At 43.0% G+C, this 7,809-nt stretch overlaps 1 non-coding gene across 1 annotated transcript; it reads left to right on the forward strand.

Annotated features, from left to right (window-relative positions):
• The first annotated feature begins 3,614 nt into the window (after window positions 1-3,614).
• Window positions 3,615-3,687, forward strand: TRNAT-UGU (transfer RNA threonine (anticodon UGU)). Its single transcript has one exon. It is a non-coding gene; the product is annotated as a tRNA-Thr (tRNA).
• The last annotated feature ends 4,122 nt before the right edge of the window (window positions 3,688-7,809 follow it).

Below are 7,809 nucleotides of genomic sequence, written 5' to 3' on the forward strand. Positions count from 1 at the left end.
TGCAGCTTCTAATATAGCACTGGAGAACCACTGGTCACCTCCATACCATAATGATACAATACAGTATGGCCATCAGCACACCCACAACTGTGCTGGCACACCCTGGACCAAGCATTACCATTGCCCATTCCCATAAGAAGAAGAAGGACTAATGGTAATGCTGATTTCAGAGTGTACTGGCATACTGGGGAACATTCAGCCCACACTCCATGTACACCTATGAACAGGAGGACCATAGGGTTTTCATATTGCTTTTGTAAATGTTTAACCACTAGGAGGCACTGCTAACCACTATCCTGATGCTTTTCACAGTGAAAACCAAGCTTTGGATTGTGCTATACCAAACCCAACACCAGAGGAAGCTTTAGGAAAGTGTCAAGTTGTCCATGATTCCCAGAAAACTGGCTATCTACACTTCATTATTGCCTAAAGCAACACTAGTATCACCCTAAAGCGTGTTATTAATGTGGATTTATCCAATTAAAAGAGTTCTCAAGTTGGAAGCTCACTGAGAAACCTTCCCTCTCTTCTGGCCATAATTCTTCTGGCCTGTTGTGCTGTTTAGCTGTGTCTCCAGCCTCTCTTGTCTTGCTGATGTTCTCATGAACCAGCTCCTGCTCAGAGACTCCATAGTCTCATGGCTCTCACCTCTTTCCTTCTCCATCCTTGAAAAGCTCAGTCACTAGCCCCTAAGCCCTGCCATGACTACTCCATTCCTCTATCCACCCCCTTCTCCTCAGTTCTTCTTGCAGTGTCCATTCTCAGAAGCTTCACTGGGATTCAACCCAAGACACAGAACTTGGCCACTGCCTCCTCCACCCCCCACTTTCCATAGTCATGGCAAAAGGAAGTGGGTGGAACAAGGGTGCTAAAAAAAAATGCACATAAAAATGCGCATAAAATCCACTTTGTGTGGCAGCAAAGCATTCCTTTGGTGGAAAGTCAAGTCTCCTATGACAATGAAAATTCTTCCTCTTCCGAGGCATGGGGATGCACAAGGGACACAATTTTCAAAAAGTTCCAAGGGCTCACCAGAAGCTTACACAATCTCTGTTACCTGTCTTTCTTCCTCTTCTTCCCAGGTTGCTGCTTTTCTCAGTGCAATTGCATTTTCAAATTCTCTTCTGGGATTTTCTGTTGAAATGGAAGTAGAAACTAGGAAAAGTCAGAGGGCAAGCAGACTATGGGGTAGAGCTGAGCAAGAACCTATGTTTATTGGGAGGAGTTAAGGAAGAAAGAATGATATTCTATAATACAAGATATAAAGTATTCTACAATTTTTTTGAGGTCAAAATTTAATTCCACTTAGGTGCAGGAGAAAAATCATTCAGAAAATCTTCAACAACATTCCTAATCTTTCTCTCATCTCCTTTCCTCTCCTCCAAGGAAGAAATTTGAAGATGGGTGACCAGAGTTAATGGAAAAGAACAGGAGAATTTTTTTCTTTTTCTTTTTTTCTTTTTAACTCCACCTTAAGCCCTGATATCACGCTGGCCAAATCCTTGGGACTGAAAGAATCACAGTAGCTAATTAAATTAGTACACTTCTACAAGACAGCAAAGCCAGAGTTCAAATCCTGCTTCTGACTTTTTACTAGCTGTGTTACCATGAACAAATAGCTTCATCAACGAGTTCACATTTCCTGAAGTGCAATATAGTAATAATACCTGTAAAACCTAATTCACAATGCTGTTGCAAGGGCCATTTGAAATAAATATATGTAAATGCGACCCATGATCCTGGGTCCCCAATTTTTAAGTTTACAACAGATCAGGTTCAGTCTTGGGGACTTTCCCCAAAATTAACAATTCTTTGGCTCATTATGCCCACACCTAAAATTTATACTCAGAAAGTTCAGAATAAATTTTGTGTCTAAGTCTCCAAAAAGTATTCACAGATCCCCTACAAGTATTCAAGGCAACAGTGCATATATATTGAGTATAGGATAGCCTTTAGTTAAATTAAAAAAAAAAAAACAGAAAACACAAGGGATTCATAAGAGCTCACAATCAAAAGCACAAGATAAATAAAGGATTCATAATATTTCATAAACAGTCTCCTCTCTGATGATTTCATCTTTCCATTGGTACACATGGAATCCCCAGAATCATAGGCCACCCAGTGATTTGGTCCCTGGAAGGTCTTGCTAAGACCTTGGGTCTGCTAAACAGGCAACACCTCAACACTGTACCTTATATTTAAACAAATATTTTGCGTTATGTCACTCTGATGACTTGAACTCCTCAGAAAGGAAATGTAATTGCAATGGGTAGACAATCAATTTCTGAAATTCTAGTGAATCATACTTTCATCACCAGAGAGACGCTTTTCTGAAGATTTTAACTCCCCTGGAATGGAAACACATTTGGGGTTACTAGACATTCAACCTCCTTCTCCCCTCTAGGTCCTTTGCTCCTACATGATGTGACTTCGGTCCCTAACTGCTCTTCATCTACCCCCCAAGGGCCACGTGCAAAACCCCTTTCTCCTGCCAAGCATGCTGCCTAGGAAATTGTCCTCTCAACAGAAGGCCAGATTCCTGAACTCTCAAACTTGGGCATTGGCTGGAGCTATCCAAGAACTTCCCTCTTTTCAGGCTAGAAGAATAAATTTTGGAATCATGTCGCCAAGGAAATCCCCTTTCTCTAGCTAGAAGGTTGAAACCTGAGGAATTCTCACTACAGGATCACAAGGTTCTCTGCATGACCAATCAAGTCAGCTCTGCCCTGCTTGGGACCATGAGCCCACACGTATGTCCACCCTGGCCTTGGTCCTCACTGCTTCTGCTGCTGCTTCTGTTCTGCCCTCTAGACAACCTGTCTACTAGGAATAGACACCCTTCTGGCTGGGAGCAAACACTGTCATCTTCACCCTGATCCTCGTATTCCCTGCCATGGGCATCCCACCTTCCCCCAAGCCCCGTTTTTCAGCCCTTACTTACTCTGAGAACTATCATCAAGCAACTCTAACTTTAGCTTTGGAGAGAGCATGTCAATAGACTGGCCTCTCTTTGCCCCGATCAGCTGTGTGACTTCCCAGATCGAGGCTTTCTTTGAACCTCCCTTCTACAAGAGTTGGGTCTCGAATTAAAATGTCACCTCCTCAAGGGCTCAGGCTGCCTCGTTCACTAATGTGTATCCCCAGGCCTAGCCCAGTGCTTGGCACGTGGTAAGCACTTAATAAACGCTCATTGATTGATGATTCCAGGAATTACAGCTTTTCCCCCAAAGTGCTTAATGATGTCAGGATGGGAACTATGAAGGCTTTGCAAGCAGCAGCAGCAACAAGAGGGTCTTGTTTTCTGGTGCAGAATCGCTCCAACTCAACAAAAGCTACCGGCAAGCAACTGTAACACCCCTGTTGCAGTAATTGTTTAATTAACTAAGGACTTCTAAATAAGCAGGATATTCAGTGGAGCCCCGCCCTTAGGTAGCATTTGCTTTCCTAATTCTTTCTTTTAAGTGCGAGAGCCGGTGAAGCGTCACTAAGTTCTATTTGACGGGAAAGAGGAAGGCCACTCCTGGGGAAAGCATACTTAGCAAAATGAAATTAATAGAAAACGGAAGCCACGGAGAGCTCACTATCATTCAATTATATTGGAAAGGATGATAGGTGGCTCCATAGCTCAGTGGTTAGAGCACTGGTCTTGTAAACCAGGGGTCGCGAGTTCGATCCTCGCTGGGGCCTCTTCTTTGACTGCATTTTTCCCCTCAAAATATATTTTACAAGTTCCACAGAGAGATTCGATTTCTAAAAGTGTTGCTTGCAGCAGCTCCAGAAGCCGCGATGCTTAAGCGGGCCCTGGAAGCGAAGAATGAGCCGCTCGGGAAAAGGAGGCGACGCGCTCGGGATCCAGACGCCCGGGGCCACGGGCACCTCCGGGGGCCCGAGCGGGACGCCCGGGGTCCTCATTAAGCACGCTGCATTAGGCAAAAGGCAGGGGAGGCGGCCCTGCGCAGGACACCAGTTCCTCGGGTTGCACTGAGAGGCGGCGCCCCGGGGACCACCAACCTAGCTCCGCGCGCCTGAGCGCTGCGGGGGAGCGGGGAGGGTGGAGTCCGGTAGGTTCGGGCGGAGTCGCGACCGCCTGCAGCTCCTCCGGGCGGCCGGCAGGGGGCGCCAGAGGCTTGGGGGCGCGGCCTCCGCTCTCCCAGCCGAGACAATGCCACGTGGCAGCCGGGAGCGGTCCCGGTCTGCCGGAGGGGCGGGGCGGGGATAAGGTACAAAGTCCCGGCCTCGGCGAGAGGTCGAGAATACGGAAGGGAGAGGCGTGGCGGGGGGGAGGCGTGGCCTAACGCAGCCTCCGCAGGGCCCGGGCTGACCCCGCCCCCCTCTTCTCCCACTGCTGGCCTTTCCAGTTCTCTATCCTAGGTTCTGTAGAGATTGCTAGTTAAATCAGCAAGCAATGGTGAAGCGCCCACTGTGTGCTAACCGCTGGGATACAAAAGCCCTCAGAGAGCCGGGGAGCAGTGGGGGGAGAGCACGTACAAGGGCTGCCGTCTGGGCTGACTAGATATTTTGTTGTCCCCTCGTTGCAGTCGTGTCCAAGCCATTCCTGTAAGCCCGCTCCCTAAGCACGTCAGCATGGGCTGGTGACAGGGACGTCTGTACCTCTTCCAGAGTCATAATAGGCTGGTTCAGTTGCCTCCAGCACCAGCCTCCCAAACCTAGAGAGCGTCTCACTGGGAGGGGCTCTGAAGCCCTTACTTCTGCAGACAGTAGCCTGAGGCTGACGGTTTAATCCGCTTGTCAGTAATTGATTTATTAGATTATAAACTCCTTGAGAGCAGGTATTGTCTTTTGCCTCTCTTTGTATGCTCAGCACTCAGCTGGTGGTAGGGACTTAAGTGCTGATTGATTGTGCTGAAGAACACAGTGGCAGATCTAGAATTCTGGCTCGGGTTCTCAGATTCCAAGTCCAGCTTACCTTACATTGTGCATACCTGTACAACTTTTTTCTTCTTTTGTTCTTATTTAGACTAATAAACTAGGTAAGGAAGTCAGTAAATCCCTATTTAATTGAATGAACATCGACAGTGGAGCAACTCCAAATCTTTCTATCCAGCATTGCTTTAAGCTGGCTTGTATTTCATCTCCTAAATGCCAAGTCAGTCTCAAAGTTGGAAGGGACTTCATAAGCCATCTATTCCAACCCAATGCATGAACAAGAATCCCCTTGTTAACAGTCATCCAGATTTTGTGCCTCTGCCCTTGCTGGTCAATAAGTATACAGGACTAGGAAAGGGACCTTTTAAGACAAAACCAGGAGAATTTAGGGGAACTGATGCAAAGTGGAGTGAATGGAATCCACAGAGCAATTTATAAAATAACCCAAAAAAGGGGGAAAATGTAAAGAAAAACTAAGAAATATATAAGAATTCTGATCGATGCAATAATTAATCATATTTCCCAAGGACCTGCTAGCAGGCAGTGATTAATTCAAAGTGCAGAATGAAACATTTCAGACTTGGCCAATGTAGGGATTTGTTTTGCATAAGTATACAAACAAGGGTTTTGTGCTTTCTTTCAAATTGAGGTGGAGGAATGTAGCAACAGGATAACCAAAATGGAAAAAAAAAAACTAAGAAAAGACAGTTATTGAAACATTTTTAAAATGCATAAAAGACAACAGAAGGAAAGTCAATAGGAAACAGAAACAGGACAGCTTTTAAACAATGTTGACTTTGTACATTTGGAGGAAGAAACAGGCTATATAATATACAGATTACCTGCTGCATGTGTAATCATCTTTTTTTCTGCTTTGTATTTAGAAATTTTCATCTTATTTAAGTTAAGTTCTTAATGAAAAAAAAATTTTTTTAAACAGTATGTAGAACTGGAAACATAATCTGAAAGCCAAGAACCTCTTGGCCTTTAAATGACCTTTAAACTAATTAATATTTGCTCATCTGTCCACAAGGTTTTAGCCCATTGCTTACCTACCAGGATTGTTGTAAAAATGAAATCAGCTCTAAAGCAATGCTCCTTAAACTAATTTGGCCATGAAATTAATTCTGGACCTGAAATAAAGTGGGAGAACTATAAATGCTGTTCTAATTCTAAAAATGAAAGAGCAGGTTCTGGGAAATCTCTAATAAATAGAGGAAATTAAGGTATTTTCACACTCCCACGTTTAATATATGCATAATTTAATGGAATGTGGGGGAGGGGGGGACAGTACTAGCAAATAATTTTCTCCAGAAACCCCTATTCACATCACATAGAAAACTAAGGTTCCACACACCAAAGTTTGAAAAAGTTTGCTGTCAAGGACCATACTCAGAATGCCTCAAAGACATGGGCATTTATATTATATATATAATATATATTATAAATATATATTATTATATATCTACCACTTGGCATCCATGTTTAGGAATACTAGGAATGGTATCTTGCAAGGGAAAGAAATAAACCAGTATCTAAAACATTTTCTGATATTCAGGTGCCAAAACACAAGAATAAGTATCCAGGTTATAGTTTCTTCAACTAATTACAGTTCTTACTTCTCTGCACCCGCCATAGGTGCTTAATAAGTGTCTTGTCAAATTAAGACACCTTAACCATATCAGCTGCCATCAATTCCCTTCTCCCCCAAAGACTTCTGTCTAGGAAGAAAAGGCATAGCCATCTAAGTATTTTTTTTAACATAATGTACTTTTTCAAACCTTGGGGCTATAAAGTAGTTGCATTTGTTTTGGCTCACCACCGCTGAAGGATTTCTTTCAAAGAGAACAGACATCTTCGATGAATAGCTGGCATCAGCAGGCTTTGCTCTCATCATCCAGAAAAAAAAAAAAAGTTACTCTACCCAGGAAGTATCCTTCTATCCAGCCAGCTTCCAGTCTAACTGATTAAGGACAATCCTTCAGCTCCTTTCTTTAGATACATCACCAAGTGTATGGAGAAAGCAAAGAATAATATTCATAATGCCCTGCTTTTTATTGAGTCCATTCCTTTATTTTTGAGAAATTAAAGTTAATTCCCAATTTATATACCTATACCCAGGGTAATCTTGACTGGATTGTCCTGTACTATGCACTTATGAGGCCCCTTTTCACCAAAAGGTTTAAAACATAAGTATTTGAAGAGTGAAAATATGGGGAAATGAAGCCAGGATGTCCATTCTCCTAATCCAGGGATTTTTCCATTTTACCATACTGTCAGGCACAAGATTCCTAGCCTTGTGACAGAACCCAAATTTCTACAACTGAATGTAAATAAGAACCCTCTGGAACAAATAGCTAGGAGGATATGGGCAAGGCATTTTAGATTTTAGCTAACCATTGAAGAGAAAAGGTCAGAAGATCTATCAGTTTGGGGAAATTCTGCTTTATTCACCAAATCAATTAAACAAACATTTATTAAACACCTAGTTATGTGCCAGGCCCTATGCTAAGTACTAGGGATATAGAGGCAAAAACTAAACAAATCCTGTCCTCAAGAAACATATATTACCTTGATATTTGCCTGGACATTTTGTTTCAATTAATTCAAAAAGCATTTATTGCATACCCTTTATGTGCTAAATATATAAAGACAAAAATGAAATAGCCCCTGCCCTCAAGGGGCTTATATTAGTTTGAGGTTATCATGGAAGTTTTTAAACAAAAACAGTAATGTCAACTGGCGTTCCAAAAAAGTAGTACCATGCATTGCTGTCCTTATGTGCTAGTAGCAAAATTACCAACAGTGGACTTATTGACAGATAAGGACACTCACATGAAAAGGAAAACAACACTGGTTTCATTGTCAGTCCCAACTCTCCAATAATTATTCAATTAAGCTGGGGTTGGGGCTGAGGATGAA

Source organism: Petaurus breviceps, unplaced genomic scaffold (genome assembly GCF_028583685.1).
Source record: "Petaurus breviceps papuanus isolate PSGF00001 unplaced genomic scaffold, PetGlider_PUasm1.0 289, whole genome shotgun sequence".
In the NCBI taxonomy this organism is placed as follows: domain Eukaryota; kingdom Metazoa; phylum Chordata; class Mammalia; order Diprotodontia; family Petauridae; genus Petaurus; species Petaurus breviceps.